Source organism: Euprymna scolopes, chromosome 17 (assembly GCF_053919585.1).
Source record: "Euprymna scolopes isolate OS-2025 chromosome 17, ASM5391958v1, whole genome shotgun sequence".
In the NCBI taxonomy this organism is placed as follows: domain Eukaryota; kingdom Metazoa; phylum Mollusca; class Cephalopoda; order Sepiida; family Sepiolidae; genus Euprymna; species Euprymna scolopes.
In genome coordinates, this window is record NC_136498.1 from 11,291,996 (window position 1) to 11,311,049 (window position 19,054).

The 19,054-nt window shown below is 39.9% G+C and overlaps 1 protein-coding gene across 2 annotated transcripts in view; it reads left to right on the forward strand.

The window, feature by feature from the left end:
• The window catches only part of LOC145296660 (beta-1,3-galactosyltransferase 1-like), a 165,543-nt gene that overhangs the window by 137,914 nt on the left and 8,575 nt on the right, over positions 1-19,054 (forward strand). The window lies entirely within an intron of this gene.

Here is a 19,054-nt window from a genome sequence, read left to right on the forward strand (position 1 = left end):
AACACCTGAGCAACGCCGGGCTGAAATACTAGTATATCTATAAAAGTGTTTGTGTGTCTGTGTGTCTGTGTACATTTTCTACGCAATAACTCTGTCAATTTTCAGTCTGCAGACTCGAAATTTGATATACAGATTTGGGAAAATCGTTTGATCCGTTTTCGGCCAGAAATTTGACTGCTAAGTAATCAAAGTTCAACGATTTGACCTTTGAGAACTCTACCAAACTCCTCCGACAATTTGTGATCTAAACATTTGAAATTTTAGATATAGGTTCCTTGGACATGGATCTAACTTGAATTAAATTTATTTAAACCAAAAACAATAAAAGTTAACGGGTCATAATAGGGGGCAAAATTTAAAAAATTGACAGCTTTTTTTTTTTTTTTGCTCAACATACACCCCTAAAACCCGGGCAACGTCGGCCACTCATGCTAGTAAATACATATATCCACTATTGAGGTCCCCTATATGTCAGAAACTTTTCTACTGAAATAACTTTTTACCTAGAACAGCACGGCTTTGGAATTCTCTTCCTGCTGCCTGCTTCCCAAACTGTACTGATATGCAGAAGTTCAAATGAAACTCTTTTTGACTCCGAGGAGGGGGTAAATATTTATTTTTTAAATAAAAAGTTACAATAAAAATGTGGCACAAGACCAAATATGGGGGGAGTAATATTGACTTAACTAACATAACGTTAACTTAACTAGACTCTTTCACCAAAATACCAGAATCACTCTGTGGACATCCTAACTAAAACCCGGAAATACAAATATATACATGGTGTGGGGGGGATAAAAAATCTTACTTACAAAAACGAATGAAAAATACAATGAAAAAATGTTGGTTAGTAAAAAGAACGGCCTCACTAATAAATGTGGCAGGTAGAAAGTTTTGTCAGTCGAAAAGATGTAGGTCCCCCGAAAACTGACTTTATTAAATAAACACCAGAAAATGGGGCTACATTACTGACAAAACAACCTACTCGTCACCTAATGGAACCGGGAGTGGGGATTATGGAACCAAAAGGGCAAAAAAAGCAAATAAATAAAAGGGACAAACTGAAAAGGGATTGGGACGATGACAACATGCATACTCTAGCTAAGTTAAAAATCAAACAAAAAAGCCTAACTAGCCTATCCTAGGTGGTTCAATGGATGTCTATGTTTGTTCAGGCTTCCTAATATTCTAAAAACCTAAGAAAATTCAAAAAAGGAACTCAAGATTAGCTCCAGTTAACTTTCACCCACCTGTCGTTGAAATTTTCTGGAGTGAGTTTCACCTTCTCCAGCTTAATTCATATTTTAGTCGATATTTGAAAATGAGAACAAGCTAGGTAGCAATGAAAGTCTCATGTAACGTAATCCCCCATTGAAGAGCGTTAGAACTACGCTGATGTAGCTTTGTATTCCCGGGTGACGCCAGATAACCCAAGGATTTAAGATAGAGAATATAAATATACATATTTTATTTCATGTCAAAATAGATATTGTTTGAAAACCAGAGAGATATATTTTTACGGCTAGATGTTGACAAAAGGAAATTTCAGTTAAAACCTTGCCTGGCCTTAAATGAACCCAGGGTCGGATGTCAGAATTGACATCTGTCCTTGAAAATGGTGAGAGAATTTTAGGTGTAGGAACGGTGCCCACCCAGGGACCTGGGAATTTCGAATTCGTGGAGATTTCGTGGCGAAATCTTATTGGCCGGGAGAGAATTTCCACCCCCATCCACTTACCTTACTATAGATACGACTGTCGTGCGAAAAATAGCCAGAGTTTTCAGAGTTGAGTCGGAGAGAGTTTCAGATCAGAGTAGAGCAGAGCCGTGACCCCTCCCCACCTCATCCATCCGTCGGTCGCTGTCTGTGAAGAGAGTTGAGACTTTGAAAAGAACTTACAAAATCTGAATGAGAATTGTAAAAACATTTTGTACATAATTTTATGAGAATTACGATTTTGTAGATAGACTACAATCGTTGTCTTTCTTCCTGCCTGCCGCTTCGATATTCGCTTTTTGCATGCCAGATTTTATGTAACAGCCTCAGAGGAGTCTAGACGACACGTGCCAAGAGTCCAGAGAAATAAGAGTCCTAACCACCTCCTCGAGGGAAGCGTTACACTCATCTCCGTAAACCTCCTTATGTCGTTTCGTCCAAATCATGCCTCTCGTAACTGCTAGCAAACACAGAAAAACATAGCGTTCTTCTTTTTTCATGGTCGGTGCCCAGTTGCAGCACGGGGAAACGGAATCCAGCACAAAAACTGCTCGTTTAGCATGCGAACCGTGGAGCCTTCAATTAACTCACACAACGGTCGAACGATAGCACAGTGGAAGAAAGCATGATCAAGGTCTTCCTCCCAATCTCTGCATCGGACACAATTATGTGACTCAGTAAAACCCGCTGCGTAGAGTCTTTTGCCGATCTAGAGGGCATTCCAAATTACCAGCCAGGTGAATGATGCCTCGTAATTATCGAAGCAGCTCGGCCCAGGCTCTCAAGGCCATATCAAGCGGCGCTCCTCCTTTGTAAAACCGAACTCCTCAATCTTTTCGTCTCAAACGGATCCCCTCACTAAAGCCCCACATAGTGCCTTGCGAGACAACATCTGGGTTTCAGAGATGCATTCTTTCACTCGCCTGCCAACACTTGCGATTGAAAGCCCACTCGTTTCGGGGCAACTTGTGTGCCTCCCCCTCAGCCAAATCCACATTCTACAAAGCCTGAAAGGCTTTCTTAGTATTTTCCATCCAGAAGACACCGTTTTCCTCACTAGGTGTACATATTTGGTCCAGGTATATCAGCCTAAGAGTGTGTCTACGTATTTCTACACTAGACATACCCAGACCCCCTTAGGCCGGATGCAGGTAACAGACTTCCCGGCTAACCACCGCTTGCTTTCCGTGCTATAAGAACGTAAAAAGAGCACGCACCAGATCAACTAGTGAGGCCTCCGGGAGAGAGAGTACTGATAGACGGTATAGGATTAGGGGGTAGATATGAGAAGTGCATACCTCCGCCCGACCTTTCAATGACAGGTTTTTCAAGGCCCACGGATGAACTGTGACCTTGACTAACTTCCAATATTTCCACCAATTTTTCTCCAGCTGATGCCGAGTAGCTTGCAGGACCAATCAATCAAGCCAAAGTGTCCCTGAAGGGGCATACCCCCCAGGCACCAATACGTAAGCCAATAGACTTAACGTAGATGATTATGGCCCCTGTGACCTTAGCATACCGACTTGTTTCTATGTCGACAACTCTAATCTCGGCACTGCTCGTTACAAGCAAAAAAAACTCGATTAAACCTAGAACCCCATCTTCCAACGTAGACCCCTAATACCAGGTCTCCTTCTCCAACATCAGGGGTCTACGTTCCAACCTTCCAGAGGTTGAAACCCAATTACAGGAGACGAAACCGGACATATTATTTCTAAGTGAAACTGGAATAGAGCCGACCATTTCCCTAGATGAGTTTATAATTAACGGATACTCCAATTTAGCAGCTAAATCTGACACCCAAGATCGCCATGGGCATGGAATATGTGCCTACGTTTAGGATGGCTTCCCGTGTGGCAGGGTTATCTCAAGGGAAGATCCTAATTTACCCTATATGTGCTTCAGGGTTGCACTTGCTAACACCACTGCATTACCCTCTATAGGCTCCACAACAGCGGAGTTACTATCTTTAAGAGCATATCTGAGAAAATAGACCTGATACTGTCTTCACATCCCTCGGCTAACATACACATCTGTGGTGACTTCAACGTCCATAACGTGGAATAGCTGACCCATTCAAATAAGAGACGATGAGTGGAGGTTTTGTCATGATTTTGCCATTGCTTATGACCTCACTCAGATTGTTCGCGAACCCACCCGTGTGCCCGATACACCCGGTCAATATGCAAGCCTCCTGGACCTTTTTCTCTCAACTTCCCCTGAGCTATGTTCATGTTCCGTTCATACTCCTCTAGGATCCTCCGACCACTCCGTCGTATAAGTTAAGATAAAAACGAAATGTAAGAAGCCCCCAGACGTACCCCTCCACTGTACTGTATACCGATACTCTATGGCTGACTGGGATAGCTTCCGTACATTCATATCTGATTTACCTCTGCACTCCATGTTTAAAAAGGAAGTGTCCTCTATAGTATCAGATCTGACGGAATGGTTAATTGTAGGCATAGACCAATTCATACCATTTAAAAAATTCCAACAAAAACCTAACAGCCAGCCATGGTTCTCCCCAGAATGAGCTGCTGCTATCGTACACAGAAATTACTTTTTCCATAGCTACCAACGTAATAGATGCACTGAGACGAAAGCTGCTTTAAGGTCTGCCAGCAACCACTGTAAAAGAGTAATAAAAAATGCAAGAGGGCTATATGCCCAGTCTGTTAAATCCAAGGTAGCTGATCAGCGGCTTGGATCCCACCAGTTTTGGCAAATAACAAATAGGATCCTGAACAGAAGTGTGCGTTCTATCCCAACCATTATCAATGGACCAGAGGTCATCTCGTCAGCGTCAGACAAGGCCAAACTATTTGCGAAGAACTTTGCAGTTAATTCTACCCTACGCGACGAAGGCCATCAACTCCCCATATTTCCTCCTATAACACAGAACAAGCTGGGTAACATACAAATATCCGTGCATGAGGTCGCCAAGCTAATAAAAAACCTAGATTCCAGTAAAGCAACTGGCCCTGATGGCATCCCAATTATAGTGTTAAAAAAGCTTCAACCAGAACTTGCTCCCATACTTACGAAACTATTTAAGCGCTGCCTTAAGGAGAAGTGCTTTCCAACCCCCTGGAAGACCTCATCAGTTTACCCTGTATTTACGAATTCGGGTGATAAGTCATCTCCCTCTCAGTACAGACCAATAAGTCTCCTGTGTGTCATGAGTAAGTTGCTGGAATCCATATTAAATAGAGAAATAGTCAACCACCTCAGTAGGAATAACCTTCTCAGCGACACACAATATGGTTTCCGCTCTGCAAGATCTACCGCAGATGTGCTGACGGTTATATCCCACAGGATTAGTGAATCTCTTGACAAAGGCTTCCTTTCTAGGGCAATTGCTCTTGACATATCAAAGGCCTTCAACAAGGTATGGCATAAGGGTCTACTTCACAAGATTTCCAGCTACGGTATAGCTGGAAATGTTTTCTCAATCATTAAATCATTTCTCTCCGATAGGTTCATAAGAGTAGTGGTAGATGGACAAAAATCGAAGGCCTGCAATATAAATGCTGGAGTCCCTCAGGGGTCAATCCTAGGCCCAACTCTCTTCCTGATCTACATCAATGACCTCCCTAAACACATACTTAAATCATTCGTTGACATCTATGCTGATGACACGACCATCTACGGCAACACATCAAAGGCTGTAAATTACAAAATTCTCTTGGATTCTTTCTCCTCTGATCTCGAGCGCGTGGTTCAGTCGGGGAAGATGTGGCTGGTTACCTTTAATGCATCCAAAACCAAACTCCTATCCTTACATCATCAACGCTCTGATCCCCATCTGGCATCAATTGTGATGGGTGGCTCTCGTCTGGGTGAGGCCCCGTGTTTTGACAAGCTTCTGGGTTTGACCTTTACTCCTGATCTGAAATGGAACACGTACATCAAGTCTGTTGCCAAGCTCGCTGGAAAGATGGTGGGATCCTTCTACCGCTCCAGAAGATATCTCACTACTGATGCAATTCTCTATCTATATAAATGCTAAGTACGTCCAAAGATGGAATAATGTTCCCATATCTGGGCAGGAGCGGCCAAAAACAGCCTATCATGTCTTGACAGAATACAAAATCGACTTCGTGGCTTAGTGGGGGATGCCCTTTTCTCTACCCTGCAACCTCTCTCCCACAGAAGAGACGTTGCGAGCCTATCATTGTTTTATCGTTATTTTCATGGCAGGTGCTCGTCTGAGCTCCAATCTCTTGTCCCCCCTCGCCAATCTTTCATGAAAAACACCCGTCTAGCTGAATCCATTGTGAAAAATTCCCCCCCACTCTATATCTGTGCCTAAATCAAAGCGCGGATTCCTTGAACAAAGCTTCTTTCTTAGAACTGCACGCCTGTGGAACTCTGTTCCGTCTGCCTGCTTCCCTCCGGACTACGACTTAACAAATTCCTAATGAACCGCCCCCTTAAGTAAACACTTCATCAAATCTACACACTAACGTAATGTACTTGCAGTAACCCTTATCCCTGAGTGGCTTCCGGGCCTTGATAAGTGGTGATCACTGTGTAAAAAAAAAAAAGTCACATCGTCGGCATAGGCGGTATACTTTACCGGGGTAAAGCCGCCAGGCAAAGTAATCCCGCGAAGGACCGGATTTACCCAAAGCTGGCGCAAATATGGCTCAAGCGCCAGCACATATAACATTGGTGATAACGGACAACCTTGACGAATAGATCTTGTTAGCATTAAGGTCTTCGACCTCACCCCATTCACTTGCACAATAGCACCAGGGTTAGCATACAAGAGGCGAATCCGAGAGCGAAACTGAGGACAAAACCCAGTCGGGCGAATAACAGCCTCTAGGTATCGATGGTCTACTCTGTTGAATGCTTTGGACTGATCTAAATTGATCAGTGTGGCTTCTGTTTCGACTTTTTCTACGATCAAGCGTATCGTGTGCAAATTATCTTGAATCGTCCGGCCCTTAACAGAACAAGTCTGTTTGGGACTTATTAGACGGTGTAAGACAATCTGCAGATGATTTCCTAAGATCCTGGCCAAAATCTTTAACTCTGTGTTTAACATCGTTAAGGGCTGGAAATTACCTATCCCATCCCTTCCATTTTTATCTTTGTGCAGCAATTTAATGATCCATCTGGTAAAGTACTGAGGTATGCACCCGTTCCTAAACCAGGAGTTAAAAAGTACGGCCAGCAAATAAACCTCGTAGGGCAGACCATCAATCCCAGGAGTCCTGTCTAGCTTGACCTGGTTCAAGGCCTCAAGGACTTTTTCCTCTTTTATACTACCTTGCCGCTTCGTCACCTCAAGGCGAGAAAAGTCGGCTAAATAGGTGTCAAACTGTTCAATAGTCAGACCGGGCTCCTTGGTAAAAAGTTCCTGAAAATGAGTCCGAAAACCCTCCAATATTCGGTCGTTAGATGTTACGGTACGTCCGTTCGGCCATGTGACACTGGCGATGTGTCGATCAACAGAACGTTGAAACTCCTCCGCAAGCAGTGACGCGGCCATATTTGCTGCTTCGTTTGGCGCTCTTTTTAATCAAACCCTAACTAGTAATCCCTGGTCCTCCCTGTTATCCAAGGAGTCCAGTTCGGCCTTAACTCTAGTATAACTAGCACTATCCCCCTCCTCCCCGCCCTTTCTAATCTATCTTATAATGTCGCTTTCGCTGCTCTAGAACTAAGATTGAGCCGACGACATTCAAGCTAGCTAATCTTAAGGCCATCTTGGTTTACTTAGGATTGAGAATTATGACCAAACATAGACGGTGTCAAGATCCAGTGGTCATCTCATTGGTGATTGACCCGTCAGGGGACAGACCGCCGATGTCCAAAGGGAAAGTTAATTTAATTGCCCTATAGGGCAATTAAATTAACTTTCCCTTTAGTGATGGTTGCATGTCCAACACATGATTTTTTTCATTTCAGCGATTTCTCTGTCATTAAAAAATGCTACTGGAGAAAACAAGTTAAAGGTAATATTCACCTCCTCCGTCATCACCTAAACCCCGTTGGCTTCCCCTCTGGGTCTAACCACCGTTAAGATTCTGTTCGCTTTGGGGAAGTTTTCGGGGTTTGAGATCTCTTTTTTTGTACAGTTTTAAAAGCTAAAAGATTGTTATAGTCTTTAGATTTATGGGTCTTCGTGATCGTTTCTCTTTCATCTGAGATTTGGCAAACAGCTTTGCCAGAAAAAAAGGGGGTTCTTTTTACGGGATTCGGTTTCAATGGAAGGACTTCTCTGCCTCTTTTCATCAGACGGGGTGGGAGGGGACATATCTGTTTTCATGGGAGAAGAGGGGGTGTTCTGAGGTGTGTTCGCAGGGGTGCAAAAGGGGGAGGGTCTCGGGCTTTTTTCTTTTGAGGGCCGCCTAGGGATGTCAATTTTTCTCTGGTAGGGAGTGCAGTGTTTACTGAAACTGGAACATTTTTGGGGGAGCGTTTTTCTTTTGGAGTGGGGTTGGGTTTTTCAAGGAACAGAGACTCGGAGAAGGGGTGGATTTTTTGGATTCGCGTTTTTCGTCAAGGTTGTCTTTAAATTTAAGAAATTCTTTAAATTTATTACCACCAGGGTCTTTGATTGTTCGTATCTCAAGTTTTTCCTCCTTCGTAAAGGAACGTGCATAGGATTTGGGTGACGATTTCTTCGGAAGAACGAGCTTCCATTCGTCTTTTTTTTTCATGAGAAGCTGCTTCGGTGTTGCAAACGGTTTCGAAATCGTCAGGAGATATTTTTGGATAGGTGTCCATGTTGGTTGTGTTAGATTTCTCTTCTGCATCTGGTATTCTCATTCCAAACTGTAATTCCGGCTCTAAATGGCCCAATACCCGATTTTGGGGATTTCTGGGTGTTGGTTATTTCTCGGGGCATGTATAAGTTTAATGACCCACTTCCTCGCATATCCAACATGCCGGACGCCTGCCTGCCACTACAATAGGTAACTTTTCTGTTTCTGCTTCCATGTAGTACGGTATTTTTAGGAATACCTCCTTATTTAGTAAAAGATCAAACGATCAGACGCCATTATAATGATCCACATTGATCCCTGTTATGTCTCCAAATTGGCTGAGATAAGTGGCCAAGTACTCCCCTGGGACTTCACACAAGGTACTCGATTCTTAGTATGTAGTCATTCATAGTGATCTCATTTTAGACAATTTAACACACTCCTCTTGTTACATGATAAGGGTTGTCCCCTTTTCATGTAAGTATAAAAATAGAGAGATCTACTTAAAATGAAAATAAAATGAGAGAAAGCAGAAATCGAACCCTGGATATAAGTTTTAAAGAACAATAGGTTTAAATGGAATGTCCAGTAAATTGTGCATTCTGATGAAATAAATAATAAATAAACTATTCAGTTGTTAGAAAGAATGTGGATAATAAAATATGGGTTAAATGAATTAGATATGTAGGTTGAATTCCTTTGTGAAAACATCAAAGGAAAAATAGGTTATTGGGAATCAGAATGTTCGGAGACGTGCAGGTCGCGCATGTTGATGGCACGTGAATTGTGGTCACGTGGCCGGACATGCATGGATTTCTCAATATAGGAAGTGAGAGTTAGTTAGTTAGTTAGTGAGAAACTCAGAGGGAGTTTGAGAACAACAGACGATAGTCTGGAGTTTGGAATTTGAACGTCTAGGAAGCGAGACGGTCACTTTGAAACTTAATATGTGAAGCTTTGAATTCTTGGACGCAAAGCCCCCAACCGGTCAGGGAAGAATAAATGTTCAATGTGTTTTTATAACTGCCGTCTCCTGTGTCCATCATTACATGAAAAAGGTATTGTCTATTTATGTGTACAAACTATTTGAAATTCATCATCTAAAAAATATATGTGTTAGAAAGTAAATGTGTCTATTTATGTTATACAAACACTTCCGTTCATACGAACTGTCAAAGCATAAATGCCAACCTGTCAATCCATCGGCATAAATGCAAACCTCTCAATTATCGGTCTTGTCTATCTAGATAGCAAATCACTTCTCAAAGCTCATTTATAAACTCTCACTCACTCTCTTGTTAATAATCCCATCTCTTACAATATGAATCTCTCAACAATATGAACACTCACAATGAATATATACAATAACTAGCATCTCTTCCAACAACATGATTAAGACTCTAATCTCTCACTTAAGACTCGTATCTTTACTAATAAGAACTCGCGTAACATACGCACACAAGTGGTACCTTCGTCTAATAATAACATTAGTACGTAACACTCTTCTGTTTTAAACAGAGTTGGCCAGGTATTTTATCCACGTGCCTTGGTGATGTTTTCGGCTCTCATGCCGGTGGTCGCTATTAATTTGGTTACTGTATCTTTGGTGGAACGAATAAGTTTTTTTGATTTGCGATCGATCACGAAAAGTGATATTGTCCTTTTAGCGTATTCTTGCAAGCTTGGTCGCTCTAAAGTGATGCCGTTTTCGGTGACGTGCTCGACGCATTTTTTTGCTTCTGCCAAAATAGTCTCCAGATCTATCTTGACGGTAGGGGGCTTCTTCCAGACTTCATTCTCTGTGTCAGTCTTTTTTTTTGTAGAAACCGTCGGCGCACAGCCGGCAAATGCCATGGCCGGCGGTAAAACGTGTGTAAAAAGGAAGGTAAAATCCGATGCTAATAAATAGGGACAGGGGGAGAGGAAAGAAAGAAATAACAAATTTAACAATAAGGATAACAACAACAATAAGCAATGAAGCGCAATAATGAACGTATACCGGCCAAAACGAACGAGTAGTGGGGAGGGAGGGGGGGGTAAATATTTATTTTTATTTAAAAAGTAATAATACAATTTAAAAGAAAAATTTGTCACAAGGCCGAACATGGGGGAAGGGGGAGAGGCGGTCTTTGCTGTCTAATGCTAACTAATCTAACCTAACTAGTTCCTACTTTCGCTCTACTTTCACCACAATACCACATTCATACTATACATCCATCAGCGTATAAATCCTTCGTCAGTAATCATAAAAACATCATACCATGATAACCTAATTACAACCCATAAGAAAAAGAGGGGGGGGCTTTAGGATATAAAAATTTTATTATGCAAAATAAAGATGAAATATTTACAGTGTTAGTAACAAAAGACCCCCCTGTTGCTAAACTGTTGCAGATGCGCTGATTCGCCAGTCGAAAAGGTGATGCGGGTCCGAACGCTTTATTTACAACACCTCTTACGAAAACTTCGAAAGGGAACCCGCATCTCTGGTGAATCGAGCCATCTGTCACCTAATTGGGGAGGGGATGTAGCTAAAAAAACAACAAAAAAAGGGACAAACTTAAAAGGTGACCTAGTGATCGCTATTACACACTAGCTAAGTTATGAACACAGGAGTCTAAAAAATGGCCCTACTCTTGCCTAAACCGTGACCTACTCTGGACTAGAAACGAGTCAGAGCTGACGTTCGTTTCTGCTACCGAAAATTCTTTTCCTAAGGAACATCCAAGAACCAGTCAAGACTTGTTTCTCTCACCCAATACCCACGCGCAACTGACACCCACATTTCAATAAAGTCTGACGACGAGAGTCTAACTCTCTCGGTCTTGATACGACCCTTCAAATGTAACGGTAGGTTCTTATAATGTCGAGGGGAGCGAAGTCCTCAGATAGATCCGTAGACCACTCTCATTCGTGTGTTCCAGATAACACCTCTCATCACTGCTAGCAAGGTCAAACACAATTCTTTTCTAAGCCTATCCGTTGCCGGAGCCCATACATTGATAGGAACCAAAGTTAATGACGATGTGTTCATCATTATGCAACAATAAACGAAGGTGTGACATAAATCTCGGCCTCATCGCCAAACCGTTTGCAAATAGGTAAAGTCGCCAAACCAGCTGAGTGAAGCCTCTTACCGACCCGGAGGGCATCCCGAATTACCAGCCAGGTCAAGGATGTCTCGTCGTTAGTGAGGCATCTAAACCCAGGCGCCCAAGGCCAGATTGTGCGGAGCTGCTCCTTCGTCAAAGGGAGCCCCTCCCCAATATGACTGGAGAGCGAATCTTTTATTTTGTGGGAGACTGTGTGATAGGATTAGTAGAGAGTTTAGGACTTTGTTTTGAGGGAAGGGGGTTCGATTTACAAGGGGGGTGAGGGAGATTTTGCTGTTGTTGGTCTTTGGGCATCGAGTTTTTTCTTTAGTTGAACAACCTCGATATACTTGGCTTTGCCGGGATCGTTTTTCAGCATTGTCTCTTCTCTCATTTGATCAAGACTCAGACGGCCGGGAGTTTTCTTACCAGCAGCGATTTGCCAGGGTTCTCCTTTGAGAATTTCATCCGGGCTGTCGTTATTAGTCGTTTCGTGGGGGTTGGTGTCTTTTACTGATAGTTGAATTCCTAAGTGCTGGCTTATTCTTGTTTTGGGGTTCAGAGGGGGTTTCTTCAGGGGGCACTCTGATGTAAGGTGACCAATTTCACTATAATTCCAGCAGGTTGGCCTCCTGCCTGCTACAATCATATATATTTTTTCTTCCCCTACTTCGAAGAAGAATGGAAGTTTTCTTTGTCTAATAGGATAACAAACGACCAAATGTCGTGAAATTCGTCTACTTGAATGGATACTATTTCACCAGATTTTAGTAAAACCGCGCCTATATGGTCCCCTTCTACGTAATGTGGAACGTGGAAAACAGAGACAGTCGCTCTCCGTTTACCCATATATTCAGTTTTTAATATATAGTTCTGTGTAATAATTTCCTTTTGTGATATCGTTAAGCATTCATCCGTAGAGTTAAACAAGGCACTCCATGTGTTGTACCGCTTATATTTTATAACGCGTGGGAGTCTGACGCCAGTTGAAGCCAATAAATTTATGATGATATCTGCTGTGGCTCTTATGACTTTTTTGGTATTCCGGTCCACGACGAACAAGGTCAAGCATCTCTTTTTTGTATTTCTTCCAGTTTGGGCAGCTTTATGATTAGTCCTGTTTCTGTGACGTAATCCAAGCATTGTTTCGCTTTCTCTACAAACTCTTTGACATTTACTTCTACTTTTGGTGGTTTACTCCAGGTGTTGCTTGTCGCAGAAGGTGTAGCGTCTTCTGCCTCCATAGTGTCAACCACAATAGGCGCCTGGCTCGCATAAGTGGCCATAGCCAGACCGTTATAAAACGGTTAAAAAGTCCGGCAAAAACTGTTATAAAAATTTAACAGTCAGAAAAAACACAGCAAAAAAAAAGTGGGTAGCAACAACAACAACAACAACAACAACAACAAAAATGACGACAGGAATAACACGTAGAAGAAGAATAAGAAGCGCAATAATAATAATAATAATAATAATAATAATAATAATAATAATAATAATACCTTGCCAAACACGATAGTGGGGGGGTAGATATTTATTTGCTGCCCACCACAGCAAAGTGTGGCACAAGGTCGGAAAGTGGGGATCCAAGCAGGCTCCCCTAAAGGAGGGGCACTCCTGCAATTGCAAAAATTGCCTGAGTAACGCTGTCGGCATTCCCCGGTCGTGGCGCCTCAGGTAGTAAGCGATAAACTTACTCCACCGGAAATCCCGGTGGCAAGGCCTGGGAGAGTGGACCTCCTATGTGTTACCCAGGCGACAGGTACTGGGTCGGACCCCGGCCCTTACCTGTCGGGCTGAGTGTCAAGTAACGAATCCTTGACGAGTACTCTACCCTGTCTCTCTGCAGCTGAAGCCAGATGAGTAGTAGGGTGATATCAGACCAATGAATTCGCCAATCGTTTTTATAGCCACCGGCTGCTTACCAACCAATGAAAACCTTCCAAAGTTACTATAAAAATTGTCGAATTTTGGATCCATTCAGTTCGCCGTTATCTACGTCACGGACTGCATTTGATTCTTGGCCGCCATCTTGGTTACTGCCAATTACACTCAGGATCTGATCTGAAATACGCCGCCATCTTTGTTCAACATAATGTCTCAACACTTAACAAACCAACATCTTAGTCTTTTATAAGCATGGTCCGAATTAGTAGCCCCTTAAGTCCAAGTGGCAACATGCCTTGTTTGGGGTGAAGGCGAGTAAAAAAAAAAAAGAAAAGAACGTGCATGCATAACACATATAGAGAGAGATACTATAATTTATTCTGTATAGTATTTATGTAAACAATATCATTGTATTGCTTAGTATGAAATGACAACAAATCATGCTTAATATCTTAATAAGATCCACAGGGAGAGAACTGAAGTATCAAGACGAAAGCTGATTTGCAGGACACTATATAGAAGTGTAGGAAAATTTAGGCATATTTTATTGGTTTGAAAATATAGGTTCCTTTTAACCATTTGTGATAAAATTTTAACAATAGATTAGTATTATAATCTTCAAAATCTCTACAAATTTTTATGTAGTTTCGTCCCCTAAAACCAAAGATATGAATATGGCTACGAGTAATTGCTGCTATGATTTGAGATAACAGCAAGGGGAGACTTAATTTCAAATATTTCTCATATTAGATCTCCCCTCTTTTGGAAAAAGGGTACGATAATGAATATCTCTAGTATCAAATAATCTCTATAAAAACTAAACGGGGATATAACATATGAGAAATAGTCTCCCCCTATTGTTATTTCAGATAATTTGAAGCCATAACAGCAAGATTTAGTCTTCCCTCAATCAGTTTTTGGGAAATATCAGATATTTTGTAATTCATGTGAAAAACTGAAACATTTTATGGTTGTAAAAAAAGTGATAAAAATAGCCTCTAAATGATCAATGACCCCCTTAATGTGCAACCTTAAGGGCAAATATCACATAGCCCACTGCATAATTCAGGTTATTAGCTTTCCAACGAGCCTTCGTTTGTTAAATTCTGATCAGTAGTCGCTGAGATTTAGAACTTATTAAATTGCCAAAAATGTGGGATATATATATATGTATATATATGTATATATGTGTGTGTGTGTGTGTGTGTGTGTGTGTGTGTGTGTGTGTGATTTTTATTGGTACATAATTTTGAAAAACATTTGAATAACACTGAACGTAGTGACATTATTAATTATTGAGGATTTAGTTTTTTTGTTTTGTTGTGTTTTTTTTCCTCATATTCCCCATACACTTTTTTCTTTAACCTCGCTAATAATTTATGGTCTTTTGACCACGTTTTTAAACGACGTTTTCTCCCGCGTTGCCAATGTAAATATTGAAAAGGGTTGGCTGAAATACATCTCAATAGGGTTTTCTCTGCCCCACCACTTATGTACCACTTTTATCTAATGTTTGTTAAACAATTAGAGCTTAGGAGAAATATACTTTAGAAGTGTATTTTGGTTTTCTTTTGGAAATTTTTTTCTTTAATGTTTTATGTTTAAACAATAGAAAAAAATTATATATATATATATATATATATATATATATATATATATATATATATATATATATGATTGCTGCATCTTTCCAGATGATTACCGTCACAATGAGTTCTCTCAATCTTGTCGTCCATGAAATTATCAATTAAGTTTTCATAGGAGGAAACAAAAAAAAACAAATTTATATGTATGATCGTTTTGGAAACAATATCCTTTTATTCATTTGATATTTACAAATAAAACCATCGGGAAATAAGTAAAATATTTTAGGATATGGTCTCCTCATCAGCATAAATAGGGGGGGGGGGAGACCAGCTTATCGAAGTAAATATAGTTTGTGAACCTAAAACAAAAAATAAAATAAAAATAAACATTTGAAGTGGAATTAAATTCTTTTGTTTATATATTAATATTAGATATATTTTCAATTATATTTGTTATGATATAATATCTATCTAATATAATTAAACTCTTGGGTAATGATTTTTAATTTGTTAAATAATTGAATAGGATTTTTATAGGGAGAATTTAACTATAGGTATGAAAAGTTGTTTTTATTTAGAATTTTTCGATATGATAAGATTTAAACAAAAACAAGGAATTTATTTACAAAATAGTTTATAAAATAAGTACATTTATAAGAATGTGTTTCCATATTGTCTTTTTTAAAACCGTAACGAGACCTCTCGGCGCGCAAACCTTCTTTGATAAGGATATTTTTCAAATCTAAAATAGGTCGTTGATATTTGGAATCATTTTTTTTAAATCTAATTGCATGGTGAGTAATTGCCTTTAAATATGTGCTTATGTCGGTTTATTTTAATTCTAAAGTCACTCATTTAAAATTATAATGAAAAAGAGACATTTGTTAATGGATTGTTTAACGATCGAATCTTGTGATTTTTAGTCAAATTTATGATTATTGTCAATTACTATAAGTTTTAGTTACTGATTTTTTTTTGCGATTTATTTTTAATGTTTATTAATTTACTAGCATTTCAGCCCGGCGTTGCCCGGGTGTTTGGATGTGTATGTTGAGCAAAAAAAAAAAAAAAAAAAAAGCGGTAAATTTTTTAAACTTTGTCTAAAAATTGACAGACTTATTGCGTAGGGAAATGTACACACACACACACGTTCACTTTTATAGATATATAGACTAGCATTTCATCCCGGCGTTGCCCGCATGTTTGGGGGTGTATGTTGAGCAAAACAAAAGCGGTCAATTTTTTAAACATTGACCCCTATTATGACCCTTAACATTTTTTGCTTTGGGCTCAAATACAGTTAAGTTTGATCCATGCCCAAGGAACCTATATCTAAAATTTCAAGTGTTTAAACCCAAAATCGTTGAACTTTGACCCCCTGAACAGCCAAATCTCTGGGCGAACACCGATCACATAGATTTTCCCAAATCTCAGTACCCTGAGTCTGTAGACTAAAAATTGACAGATTTATCGTGTAGGGAAATGTACACACACAGACACACAGATACAGTGATACACAGACAGACAGACAGACAGAGACTTTCACTTTTATAGATATACTAGCATTTAAGCCCGCGTTGCCCGGGTGTTTGGAGGTGTATGTTGAGCAAAAAGAAAATAACAATTTTTTTTTAATTTGACCCCTATTATGACCCCTTAAAATTTATTGGTTTTGGCTCAAATTAAGTTATAAAGTTAGAGCCATGTCCAATGAACCTATATGTAAAATTTCAAGTGTTTAGACCCCAAATTTTCGGACGAGTTTGGTAGAGTTCTCAAAAGTCAAATCGTTGAACTTTGACCCGTAAATCGATCCATAGTTGCATGTATATCACCGTTAGGGGAGATGACGTTAGATTTGTACAACTCTTGCAGGGAGGTGTCGATGTCCTCCTACATATAGCGCCTGGAATTCCCAAACGTGTCATCCATTTTAGTAATGACCAGTTCAACGCTGCTTAACTTTGATGATCTGACCGGAACCGGCGTGTCAACGTGATTATGCGGTATATAGCAACATTATTTACGACAGTGCTCTGCTCCAAAAGGAGGGGGCTTTTTATAGTTATTCACAGACAGACTATTTCTCTATGTCATAGCTTTTCAGTGTGGTTGGACCAGCACTCATCCCATGCCCGGGATCGAACCAACAACGATCGTGTTGATAGTCAGTTGGTCTATCCATCTGGTCACTAGGACATGTGCCGTCGGTTCTGATATCTAACAAACACGACCACCCCTCCCACAAATGCTCCATTTGTTTTACTTACACACACATACGTACATATATAGATATGCATACATATATTCGCATACATACATACATACATACATACATACATAGATATACATACATATATACACATACATACATATAGATATATACAGGGTGACCCCCCCCCCAAAAAAAAAGCTAAATGGAGGCCATCTAGAGCATATGCTATAGAACGGAGAAAAAAGGCCATATACCCTAGTGTTTTGATGTGATGTTTTGAATATAGTAAGCTAGTTATGAGCAAAGTTTCATTTCAGAAAACAGAAACAAAACAGAAAAAGATATGTATATATATATATATATATACACATATAAATATTAAGTTGATGCAAAAATAATGTTGTTTTTTACGTCCAACATCAAAATATTCATAATAAACCAAAATTTAATTTCAGAAAACAGAAACAAAAAAGAAAAAGATATGTATATATATATACATATAAATATTAAGTTGATGCAAAAATAATGTTGTTTTTTACGTTCAACTTCAAAATATTCATAATAAACTTTATTAATTGAAATAAGAACCATTAGAATCGGCACATTTTTGCCAACGTGAAACACGTTTATTTATCCTATTAACATAGAAATCTAGAGTTCTGGAAGCGATGAAGTGAGTGAAGACCGATTCGGCATCATCTCGGCTTTTAAAGCATTTTAGCACAGGAAACTGTAAACATGCTTGAAAAAGTGATAATCAGTGGGCGAGAAATCCGGTGAATATGGCGGATGAGGCAAAGTCTCATAATCTTATTTGTTCACCTTCTACAAGGTCAGTTGAGCATGGAGGAGAAATTGTCCCTTCATATCGACCAATCTTGGGCACATAAGTTGCAGCTTCTGGCGCATTTCGTCAATTTGTTGGCAGTACTTCTCTGTCGTAATCGTTTCGCCCGGATTCAAGACACTGTGTTGCATGAGACCGGCCGCAGACCACCAGTCACTATGACCTTTTTTGGTGCAATTTAAGCTTCGGGAAGTGTTGTGGAGCTTCTCCGGCATCCAACCACTGTGCCGAACGTCCCAGATTGTCGTAGAGGATGACTTCTCATTACACGTCACAATCCGCTCGAAAAATGAGTCGTTTTTGTTGCGCAGGAGTGTAAAAGACACCTCAAAACGACAATGTTTTTTTTTTATTGTCATTCAATTCATGCGGCACCCATTTATCCAACTTTTATTAAATTCCTATTTACTTTAAATGGCTAACGACTGTTGAGTGGTCGACCTCGAGTTCAATAGCACCTTCTCGTGTGGTTTTGCGAGGATCGGTATCAATTAAGTCTTTTAAATGTTCGTTATCAGTCGGCTGTGAACGTCTTCATCTGCGAGGCTCTCGTCATCATTGCAAAATTTCTTGAACCACAGTTGTGCCACACTTTCGTTAGTGATTCCTGGGCCAAACGCATCATTGATATCACGAGCTGTCTCAGTAGCTTTACGGCCTAGTTTAAACTGAAACAACAAAAAAATCGTGTGGATTTGAATTTTATCCATACTATCGAAAAGCCTGCAAAAAATGAATGAAGAGATTGAGAACGGTAACGGATAACAGGATTCGATAGAGTAAAAAACGCACTACAAAATGATATATAACATGGCTATATATATATATATATATATATATATATATATATATATATATATCAATGAATTAATTCAGAAATCATATCTAAGATAACATATGTGAGAAAACGATATTGATTTTGCACCAACCTACTCGTAGCAAATAAATTTTGAATCATCCCATCACTAGTATATATATATATATA